The following is a 12592-nucleotide window of genomic DNA, read 5'->3' as shown; positions in this document are numbered from 1 at the left end:
CTAAGCACCTTGCAGAATGTATTTGGGATCAAGGCAGATTGAACCCTCCTTTGGGGATGGAAGCTGGAATCTGTCCTCCATGTACCTCCCAGGACACTGGTGAAGGATGTTGGAAATCTGCTTCAACTTGAGTTTGGTTGCAAAACCAGAGCCTGGTAGATGCAATTTTGCCAGAGTGTCCCAAGGCTTTGCCCATCTCTGGCTATAACATCCCATTGAGCTTGGAGATTTGTTGGTTGTTTTTTGTTGCCCTTTTCACAAGGCTTGGGAAGAACTTGGGAGGAGAAAACCAGTAACAAAGTCAGCTTTTGATGGCCAGTCTCTTGAATTCAGGTGTGTGTTCTGGTATGTAAAATACCATGGCAGAGAGAAACACCAGAAACCAAGCCTGCCTTTCAGGTGCAGAGCAGTTAGGTTTGAGGTTTGCCACCTTATATGAAGGAAGCTCAAAGAGGAAAGATGGGGCTACCTACTGGCCTTTTCCAGGGAAATGTGGGCAGTGTTTATGGCTCACCGTAGAAAAGCAAAGTGATCACTGAGTGACCAAGACAGTATTTTGTGGTGCATTATTACAGCATGGGGTTTCAGCAACTTGTAAAGTGATTCCCTACTGTGGTGTTCTGGTGCAGAGCCGGTGTAACACAATGGTGACTCAAGGCCTAAAGGTAGAGTAACGTCCACGACTGGGTATGCAGAAAGCTTGTCTGTGCTGGAAACATCCAGTGGATAGAGCAGGGGTTCATTAACACAGAGCTAAATGCAACTTAGCGGACTGCAAATTAGCCAAGATCAGCTGGCCCCATCTTTGCCTGCACTAAAGGATCGACACTGTTGATTAACCATTCTAACATGATATTGTTTTCAAGCCCAGAGACACCCATGGTGGGTTGGGCTCAGGCTGGATTCTGATAGTAAAAATATTTAATAACTTTTTTTTTGTCTTTGATAGTTTTCTTCTCCTTTTCTAAATCAGTCATCAGATCCAGCTAACTTTTTCTTTTCTTCTTCCATAGCATAATCCCTGGAATTTGTAAATCTGCATATATCCTGACACCTTAAAAAAATCTCAATCAAAAGAAAACCTCAGAAGCTCTCCATATTCATCATAAAGAACCTGAAAAAGAGCAGGCACTCAATTCCTTTTTTCTGTCTCTGGGCATTGTTAATCAGATGCTGACAGGGTTTCCTTCTGTTAAGGGGTGATGTCCCCAAGGTGTGAACTTTAGGTTGGTTTTTCAAACAAGCAATCTTCAAAGGTGCTGAACAGCTTTGAAAGGCTGGCCCAAAGGTGCATGCTTGTTGAAAATGTCTGTCAGTGTTACCATAGGAGATCTTGGGAGCCAAGCACTTCTGAGGCTCTCCCCGTGTTTAGATGCTTCAAAAGAAGCCTTTTTTTTTTTTTTTGAAGCCCAGTTCTCATGCTGACCAGGCTCCTTGCTTTGCCTTCCAGGGCTGGTCAGTTCAAGTCTTCTCTTATGTGCATTGTCAGGCACCATTTAAGTAGTTCCTAGAAGGTCCTATCTCCAGCGTTGGGAGAGACAACCGTGCCCAACAGATTAATGTTAAGTTGCCCACAGAAAGAGAGAGGAAGCAGGCTGGAGTGTCTTGAGTCATTTCAACTTTACCTGATGAGGAATGTTAGTGGTAGGTTCACCACCATCCTCACTCGTTTAGCATCTGTCTCCTTTATTGTGGGCTGTTTTCAACTTCAGAAGCAGTGTGTGATGTGGCAGAGAAGATTAATAGCAGAGAATGCAGAATTAATCACTTGTAAAACCCTCCATGTCTTCATCTGTGCTTCCCAATTAGACAGGAGCATATGCTGCCTGCCTGGCAACCAGAACTGATGGCCTGCAAAGAAACAGGCAAAGAGTTACATACACAATGCCTCACTGACCAAGCTAGCTGCAGGAAGCCGATGAGAAACACTTGGATAATTACACAAGAACTTTAATGTGAGCCAGATTCTGATTTTGGTTACTATGATGTAGATCTGGGGTAAACTCCAATTGAGTTTTAAGCTCAATGTAAATGTGGGATAAAGCGGAAAAGAATCAGAATTACTCTGGATTGACATCAGGGGGACAGAAATCAGACCCTTCCCCTATTATAAAAGTTTTTTAAGTGACCAATAAATATGGTAAGGTTAAAAACTCTTGGTGTAGAAGCAATATCTTTTATTAGACCAACTAGATACTATCAACATTTCTTTATTTGCAAGCTTGCAAATGAAGAATTTTTTTTGCTACTGTTTGGTTGGTCTAATAAAAGATATCGCTTCTACACCAAGAGTTTTGTCTGCCTCTGCTTTTTAGATCAACACAGCTACCCCTAGGAGGGTTAAAAAAACCTCAAAGGGTGTAAATCATCCTGTTTCAGGGTCCAAGCTGCCCTCTAACTACTGAGAGTGAGGAGATTTTCATTGGGAGCCAGTTATCTTGTAATGATTGCAGGGTTTGCACTTTCCTCTGAATCAGGTGGTACAAGCTTCAGTTCCTAGATAAACTGGGCTTTTTCTTGCACCACAATCCATTTCTAATCTGGTGTAAACAGCTTCAGCTCAACAAAGTTTACTGCAAGGCCTAAGTTTTGCCCCTAAAGTGTTAAGTGAGTGCTAAGTCCCATAAAATTACCCTTTTAGTGCTATAAGTGCTCAAGATTTTAGCAATTAGATATGCCTGAGCATCTGATGAAGGAATATGTCTATTCTCCTTTGTGACATTTATTATTAACAGGCAAAAAATGACTGAGAGAACTCTTAATTGAAGGACTATTGTGCTGTGGTAACTACTATTAATTTACTCTGCTGCATTCCTTTCCACCCACACACTTTAAAACTTCCTGGTTATAATTAGAACCATTTAAAACCAATTTGACACTCGGGGAATGATGCAGTTGAGCTGGTTAACATGGAACAACCTTAGTTAAAGGACAGAGTGGCAGTTGCAGAATTGTAGGAAAACTGCCTCTGCTGTTAATACTCATAGCAGCCCAGATCCTAAAACTTCTACTTGTATAATTCCTACCAGGCCATGCCAGGAGGAGAGTTATGCTGTATAAGGCCCATGTTTCAGCTATATCAAACTTGTCCATCTCAGCTTGGCCGCCAGTCAGACCGCTGACTGACTGTGGTCAACTGACCATAATACAAAGGTGTGCAATTATTGACTGATGATGATGGTGATAATAGAAACCATGAGGCTCAGCTAAAGAACTGGGGCAAGGAACTGATGCACAGAGAGGGGATGTGTCACTCCTGAAAATCTATGCCTGCTCTCTTTTCTGTTCACAGTGCATCTGTGAGACTGTCTATACATGCCTGTTGTCTCTGTCTTACCACCTTGGTATAAAGCTGGTTCCTTTAACTAGCCTTGCAGACCTTTTAGTCATGGTATCGTTATTGTCACCTTCTGTTTCCTTCTTCATTTGGCTTTCAGTTTTGTGACGCACGTTAACCAGGACTACACTCTGGATTCCAAATATGGCCTCTTAACTTGCTCACCCAGGGCTAGAACAATTTACTTTCTCTTGGCCTGCACACACACATTCCACCTTGTGCTGTGACCCCATCAGCAGTCCTTCAGTAAGACCCTAGGGACTGATATTCAAAAAGTGTGAGCCTGACTTGGTTCAATCTTTGCCTTTGCTGAATCAGTTTGTAACTGTACAAACATCCCCTCTGGACTGAGAAAATGCAGGCACATGCCTAGAAGCCAGGCTCAGGCTAGAAGCCAGGGGGTGCTAGAGCTGTCCTTCCTTCCCTTCCACAGGGCTGAGCTGAGATGGGGGTGTGGCATGCTCTGATTAGGAAGGAGTCCCGTTCCCCCTGCCCTTGCTGGTCAATGAGGAAGCCAGCAGGGGTTTACATAACATTTATCACCCCATCACCAAAACAAAAGGATCTCTCATTAGTTCAAGCCCTTCTTAGACAACTTGTTTCAAGGAGTGGAGGGACATTACCAACTACCTGTTGATTAGCTCCAAAGAGCCCAAGCCTGTGCTGTCTCCCTTTGTCCAGTCTTCCACAGCACATCCCATAGCCAGCATATGGTATGCTAGCTAATGCAGAGAGGTGTCTATGTAAGGTACATCCCTGCTTAGCACGGAGTGGTGAGGGGAGGATGGGGAGCAGGGGGAATCCAGGCAGACTCCTGCTGTCTCTGCCGGAACTGCAGCCAGGGAGCAGAAGGGAGAGGCCAGCCCTGCTGTGGAGCAGAGTGTCCCACCAAGCCCAGAGAGCATTCTGGGATTTTGGGGGAGTCTGGTTTAACTTAAACCAGCAAGGAGTCTGGGACAGACTGGTTTGACCCAAATCAGTTAAGTCTGATGCTACATTCAACCAGGTTTATCTCAAACTGGTTTCAGTTCAAACTGGTTTATGTGCACTGAACATCTATTCTGCTACAGGTTTAAACCAATTTCTCATCACTTTAAACCAGTTTATGTGAAATGTCTGTCCCTAGTCTAGAAGACCCCAACATATGCTGTTCCCTCAAAGTGCTAGGGGGTGCTATATCTTTTAGATGATCTTAGATTTAGAGTTTGGACATATCTGACTGAATTTTTTATGAGAGGTAGTAACCAGCTCGGGGAGTTCTACTGAGCTAAACCTCCTTCCACATTTTCATTTTCAGATGAAACTCTTAAATTCTTGCCCTAAATTTTGGGTTCAGAGGCTTCCAACATTTTGGGTCTTATTCCTACTTATACAAAGAAAAAGCAAATAAATTCTAGTAAGCACCTTGAAAGTCTCAAGATATTGACCATTTAGCCAACATTTCTGCTTCTTGTCCCTTTCCATTTTAGCTTAGTTCTCTGTACTCCTCTGAGATCTGATTTTTTTTTTTTTTGGGGGGGGGGGACCGGACCGGGTGCTAAGCATGCATGTTTGCATGCATCAGATTGACTTAGGTGGAGCTAAACATCCTCAGCAGCTCTGAAAATCAGGCATCCAGCGTTTCACTATATTCTTTCCTATTAAGCAGAGGCCCATGTCAGATAGTACCATGGTGATGGATGGTATGGAAAACATTAAGAGAGTTTTCCCAGTTTGGTATGATTCTCAGTTTCTCCCTGGATGACAGCACAAGGCACAGTTATCTTCAGCCAGATCTCTAAAGCTCTTCACTACCCTTTTGAACTCGATGGGAAGTTTGCCTGAGTCAAGGCCCTCAAGATCTGGCTCAACAAACAGCATTACAGCTGGGCAGGTCTACTGTGTGCCTCTGATGCACAGCAAAGGAAATATCCCACTGCATTGTCAGATTGAAAATGTTCTTGTACATGTGTTTAGAAAATGAGGTCACTATTAATCTTACCCTTGATACCAAGTACCTTCCATTCCCTCCCAGTACATTTTGCTTTTTTAATTCTTTTTAAAAAAGCCCTTAGTATTTGTCTTGTATCTAATCAGATCCCCCCTCTCTCTAATGTTTTATGCCTCTCCTAGGCCTCTTTCTTGACCTTAATTACTCTTTGTACTTCCTTGTTCATTGGCATTGATCTTTTGATTCACCCCTCGTGTATTTATTGCTAGATGGCCTGCCTAAGCATCACAGATGCATTCAGGTTTGGCTGAATGTTTGCCTTTTGTCCTACATGTTCCTTTCCATTATTTTATCCTGTTTGCCTTCACCTGAGCAGCCTCTAAGATTTTTATTCCTCCTAAAATCAGCTCTGAAAGACCATGGTTGAGTGAGTCTCTTTGCAGCCTCCTATGAAATGGAAGCTCGCATTGTGGGAGTTTATTTATGCAAATGAGGTTGATGTCACCTCTGGATCGACTAACTCCTTGGGCCATGCATATCCATTTAAACAAATCCAGATTTTCAGAACTTTGAAAGATTTTTCACCTTCTTTCCCTGTTATTTCCTCCCACCCCTGGCTGCGGTTAAATAAACAATAACGTTTGTATTTCTGATTTTTTTTCCGTTTTGCTACTTTATCAAAATCTCACCAGCAGAATAGCAAACCGATAAATGAAACTGTAAATCTGCTAACTTATAACTTTGCAAAAGTTTTGCATGTTTGATGTTACTCGCAGAGGAAAAAAAGATGATGTGACCCAGTAGTGGGAATTAAAACCCAGACAGATTTGACCTAGAAACAAGAAGCTCACACTTTTTAGGATAAGATTGCAAAATTTAACTTCTCTTGAAGTTTTCAGAAGACAGACTTTCTAGAACACAAGTTATTGGCCCCATACCATAACTAACTGGGCAAATGTTTCTGTGTTTTTATACTGGAGGTTGGAATAGATGCTCTTATAGTTCCTTCTGGCCATTTAAAATGAAACCCCCTCTCCTCCTCTCTCCCACCATGAGTCCAGTATGCAGTGAGATCTTTCCTCACTATTATGTGTTTCCTTGTTCCCTCCATTTTAACTAGTTTTTACTGTAACTGATATAAGTTGGACTCCATCATGGGTCTTGGACACTGAATATGGGAGAGTCTATAATTATTGGGATCACTATGGGCATGTGTAGATGAAATCTTATGCAGCAAAACTCTAGAACTCTTGGTTCAGAGATGATACCTTTTATTAGACCAATTAAGAAATGCAAAAAAAAATTGGGAGAAATGTCTATTTGTGGAACTTAGTCAAGAAAATACCCAGGCAGGTTGTCTTCTTTTTTAGCACCTAAAATAAAAGATCTGACCTGCTGTTTGGGTTAGAAAACTCATTGGTGTCATCTGCATGGTATTTGTTTCCCTTCCCAACCGTGCCATGGGGTGCTTATTAGGTACTCTGAAAGTATTCCTCAGGAGCAGTTTAAGTTGGAGTGTAATTCATGCACATAAATGCCCATTAAAGTAAATGTGGAGATTTAAGATGTGGGCAAACATGATTAGGGAACTTGTTGTTACCAGAGAGCCAGGCAAGGAACTCCATTGGAAATGATTTAAGCATCAAAGGGGGTTAACGTAATAGAATAAAAAGACAATGTTTTGTTACAAGGAAAACAGCAAGGATGAGGCATGGTTCCCTTGGCTATTGTGAGTGACATGATGGCTCTGAAATAGAGATCAGCAGTTCCCTATACCAGTAGTTCCCTCTGTCTAGCCCGGTAGTTTATGTAGGCCTCCTGGTACAAGTGACTCTTTGAGAAGGATTTGAATGAGGAAGAGAGGAGTGGTTCTTTGGGGCACTTGAAGAAAACTTTCTTTGCATAGAGGGCAGTATGGAAGAAAGCACTAATTGCTGCTGTCTTCATCCCTACTCAGTTCTTGTTAGTCTTTAGTTTAAAGTGCGGGTCCTGCTATTGCCTCCAGTAATGCTGAGATTCTGGTGGCTTTCTGTGGACAAGTTCCCTATGGGTTCAGGAGTCGGTGTGAGAAGACCCAACTATTGCATTCACACTTGCCCTCACTTCTGTCATGCCCTGAGCACTGTGCTAAGAACCCTTCAATTCTTCATGGAGTCCGGTAATTACTGAATCCTATTTCCTTCTGGTCCATTTAATAATGAACCCAACTGCCCTTTTTATTAGCAGAGCAGGAAAATGCAAGCCCTGGCAAGACGCAAGTGGCTAAGAATAGAAAAAAAGAAAGTCACATCATATGAAAGGTCGAAATCATGAAACCAGCTTCTTGGAAATTTGTGGTGCCGGTTGCAGATGTAAGAGAGGAAGTAATACAGGCGTATCACAACACTCGCTTCCTTCCTGGGAATGGAAAGGAGGGACCAGGCAAAATCAAGGGGGAATGCAGCTAGGAACAAAAAGCCTGTTCAGAAGCTGATTCAATCTGACATGGTCTTTTGAGCTCCCTGAGTGGCGTTTACTGCTAAAGATATGGAAAAGAAAATAAATCTCCCAGGCATGGCATCTTGCTTTAATTAATAACATAATCAAACTCTTAGCCAAGTGGAATGGAACTGTTTCAACACTAGATGTACCTCTTGTAAGCAAAGCGAGGCTGGCCAGTCCCGCAACCGGCTGCATAATGAGTGAGCTGAGGGCACTCAGCTCACCTGGGGGCTATTCTCAGATGTCAGAATGAGCCCGAGTTCAGATCATGCACCCCTCGTCCTGCAAGAAGTACAGGGGAATGCTAGTAGCAGAAGCTGTCCCGAGCACTTCCAGGGGTCCTGAATGCTAAAGAGAAAAAGAAATCTCTAACGAAAAGAGACATTTATGACTCTTGTCTGTATTTTGGTCATGTTGAGGAGCTCCATGTGAGGTCAGGGCCAGGCGCAGTGCAAGTAAATAGCAAGCAATAGATTGATTATTATTAAGGGTCTACTCAATTTTCAGTTCTGCAGATTTTGCAGAAACGGTGAAATCCAGGATTGCCCACAAAATCAACTTAAACAAAGAATTTAATAAAAATAAAATGCTGGTTCCCCAGTGGGAGCCAGTGATCCTCACTGCCACTGTGGCCAAGCCTGTGGGGGGGTGGGGAGGAAGGCTCCGCCTGGCAGGGTAGCACAGAGGGCCACATTCAAGATGGCAGCTGCGCCCTTGTCCCTCTCCCCTGCCGGGACCTCTCCACCAATCAGTGCTGAGGGGCGGGGCCAGCAGAACACATCCAGGACATTTCCACAGAATTTGCTATTTATGCCATGAACAACCCCCGAAAATTGTATCGTTTCTCTGCGATTTAAGCAGACCCCTAATTCTTTGCATAGATTGCATTAGCTTTTCTTGCTAGTTCAGCAGCCTTATAGTTTGCTTTAAGCGTACAATCTTCTCTCCCTTCTAAGCACCACTAGCAACACAGAGGCTGTACATGTGAGTAAGGGGTGGAGAGTAAAACGATTATGTTTACTTGACCTGATTGACACATTTATTGATCATTTTCTCCTGCAGTTCATTCATAAAGGCCAACTGACCCCATCTCCTGGGACAGAGCAGCCTTTTAATGAGCTCTTTGGAGGGGGGTGTTGTCCATTTACTTCTGGGGTGAAAAGGAAATGGGCCCAGCACTGAGGCTTCCCTCACTAGGAGCAACAGGCCTTGAGATGCATGGGGATCATTTAGTGGTTGAATTCCCAGCCACTGCCTTGCCTGCCATGCTACAAACATGCTGTGAAAAAAGCAGAACTGAGTGTTTGAGTGAAAAGCAGGAAGTTTAGACTTTTTGTCACTTGCATTGTGCCAGAAATGTGCTCAGAATTGTATAACAGAAAGCAATGCATGCCCAGTACTGCCTAGCAGACACTTCTTCAGCAGCTTTCATCTGGGGCCTTCCAGGAGACATACAAACCTTTAATTAAGCCCCAGGATTGGAGGGTCAGCCGGGAACCTGAGCATGATGATCTCTCTAAAAGAGGAACTTTAAGCTGAGCCACAGAGAAATACCATGACTTGCCTAAGGCCACATAGTAAGTCAGTGGTAGGGCTGGACACAGGCCCCCAGAGGTTAGAGTTCCTCTATGTTACTCAAACAACTGGCCTGCATTTCTTGCACATTCTTCTTCTGTGGAAGATGAAGGTATTCGGTACGTCTTGGAATCTGGGCTGCATTTTCTTCTTTGGTTGAGCAAAACTCTTTTAACCTTTTAAGAAAATGGAGCTACTTCTTTTACTCCAACTGTAACACTTTGGTGCAAGCGTACTGTCACTAATGGTGACAGTACCCACGGGTCCCATCTTACTGTGTGGAAAACTTGGGATGTTGCAGTGGATTTGCTAGCCAGCTAGTTCCTCTAGATAGATGCAAACCTACCTTTTGTAACCTGCCCTATTGGGGAAACTAAAGATATGGATAAATTATGTGGTGCAACATGGACAGTTCCTACACTTATTTTTTTTTTATTCCCTGAGAAAAAATGCTGGTAATTAATGTGTGCCAGAACACGGGGAAAAGCATTTGCCTTAGTAGAAAACACTGCAGAAGCCATAGCAGAGCCGGCTGTCTGTAACGGATTGCTAGCAGTGCAAAATGTTTATTGTCATGGCAGGAAGTTTAATTGAGACGCTTTACATCATAAAACACGTGGGCAAAGAAAAGGGAATAGTTGACTCATGGTGATTGTGAAGGTAGGGAGCTTTTTACCTGAGCTTTTTACCTGCCCCTGAGCAGGTCAGCAATGATTGACAGCGGTTGCCCTCTGATTCCTGTTCTGAGAGGGTGGTTCTCAGTGGCCTGGACCCACAGCTTAATGGGCAACACAACAGGGGAGCCAATGCTGACTCAGACTGAATGATGCTGGATGGGGGCTCTTTGGGACATGGCTTGAGCATGTTACTAGAGAAGCAGGCAAGCCTTGCCCAGGATCCTCTTGAGGTTACAGTAGTCCCTCCTACCAGCATGGAGATCAATCTGAAATATTAACGAGGACTCACTTTTCTTATGATGCCATGTTGTCCTCAGGGAAGGCTGGAGCTGCTGAGCGGCTAACCCCCTATCTGGCAGCAGTTGCATCCAGCCTGCCTCATCTGAATGAACAGTAGCCTCAGCAGAATTTGAGGATACACTGACCTGCTCTAACTGGGGGGCTATCCTGCCCTGTCCTCTCAGGACCTTCCCTACTAACCAATCTAATTGGACATGTCTAACTTCTATGCTGCTTACTGTCCTGCAAGCCATACCCACAGACACGCTGTGAAGTAGTGAGAGAAATAAGGTGAAAACAAGAGCTCCCAGGAGCACCACAAGTCACTTAAATCATTAATATTATAATTGATGAATGATGCTTAGATTTTCTAGAAGGTTTTTCTTCTGAAGATCTTAGAGTGTTGCTACAAAGATAGATTAACCAGCATTATTCCCATTTTACAGATGGGGAAACCTAGACAATAAGGATCGAAATGCCTTTTCAGTGCATTAGTGTGCAACCCTGGAAGAGAAACCCAAGTCTGGGTCCCAGTCCAGTGTTCTGGGTATGATATTTGGCCTCAAACAAAAAAGTACCATCTCTCTAATTATGGTTAGCTCTCACTCTGCTATGTTTAGCTTATGCTGAACAGTTGTGAGGAGTCATCACATCTAGAAACAAACCCCAGGCCAGTGGGCAGTTTCCGTGTTATACCACGTGCCCTTAGATCAGAAATCTGCTTTTTAAGATCTGCGGTTTAGAGATGGCACATTTATGTATTTTTCAAAGGGCTGTTAGACAAAATAAAATCCTTGGCACCTGAGCCACATCTGGTTGTTGACTTTTTCCTGCTGCCCCAAATACCTTTGCGTTCAGAAGAAATTTCCAGTGATGATAGGGTTCAAGGAAATCAAAGTTTAATTAGTTCCAGCTGTTAAAATATATTCCAGGTGATGGCTTCCTATAATCATGTCCTCACTTTAAATAAGCCAGTACTGTGCTTTATTTTCATCACCTTCAGAAGAAAACCAACTTTGTCCATTTTCTCCTTAAGCACATACTGTAAATTGAAGTCTCCTCTTTCCTAACCTTCCATGCCCCATATGAACTAAACTAGTATGGAGAAGTAATCTGTTCATTTTTTTAAAATGTCAATCTTGACAAAGTGAATTCACTAGCAGTAGACTCCTTTGACCAATGGGGACACTGATCCAGCCTCAATCTTGCTGCCTCTGGCCTGCTGTGGAAAATTCAGGTTTACAAAGCTGTTTCTGGTCCTTTAATCTGTGAGGGTGCTAAAAATTTCTCAATTATGCTTAATGAGGAGGAAAAGAAAATTGCCTCTTGATCAGAACGCAGAGGGTCAAACTGTGGTATCCTTAATACTTTCCTCTGGAAACGGTCCCACTGACTTCATTGGGACATCACATGGGTTAAGGTGCGACTAAGTAGAAGCATGAGGGTCACAATCTGTTGTGGAGTAATCAGCAAGAATTCTCCCCTTACTCCTGTGCCCATTGAAATCAATGGATACATTCCCATTGCCATCAATAACAGCAGATGTGTGTCCACACGTGCAATCCCATTGAAGCCTATAGGGTTCAGTGGCTGTCACAGGGCAGATTGGGCCAGATTCTGTTTTGCTCCTCTGTGTTGCTTTGAAATGCAGATTGCAAGCAGGACTGGGGTGGAAGAACTGGATTTAGGATAAGTTTGCTGCAAGGCTGGGCTCAGTTGATATCGAGCACAGGGAGGATCCCCAGCTGTGTCTAGAGACAACTTGCATACCAGTATAACTCTTTTCTGTGCTAAAACTGACAATTAACTAATGCAACACTGCCAGACTTTGGGCAGTTAGTGTCAGAGAATGAAGTACAAGGTAACGTTAGAGAAACTGCTATTCATCCTGCAACCCATCACACTACTGCTGCCTTGTAGTTCACTCCTACCCACACTAGTGAGTACCCTTGATGAGAAGAAAAGCTGCTTTTCTCCATTGGTTTTTGTGGTTCTTTTTTCCCCGCCTCTCAAATGGCCAGTCACCCATGGCAGGAAGTGGCTCTTACTTGTGGTTGCACAGTGCCCATCACAATGAAGCTTCAGTCCAAACTGGGATTTTTATAGTTTCATAGTTTGTAGGGTCGGAAGGGACCTGAGCAGATCATCTAGTCCGACCCCCTGCCATGGCAGGAAAGAGTACAGGGGTCAAATGACAGTTAAATTAGACTGTCTAACCTCCTCTTAAAGACCCCCAGGGTAGGGGCCTGCACCACTTCTCTTGGAAGCTGGTTCCAGACCCTAGCCACCCTGACTGTGAAGTAGCGCCTTCTG

Source organism: Crocodylus porosus, unplaced genomic scaffold (genome assembly GCF_001723895.1).
Source record: "Crocodylus porosus isolate Cpor-Errol unplaced genomic scaffold, CroPor_comp1, whole genome shotgun sequence".
Taxonomy (NCBI): Eukaryota; Metazoa; Chordata; order Crocodylia; family Crocodylidae; genus Crocodylus; species Crocodylus porosus.
This window is presented reverse-complemented; position numbering follows the sequence as displayed.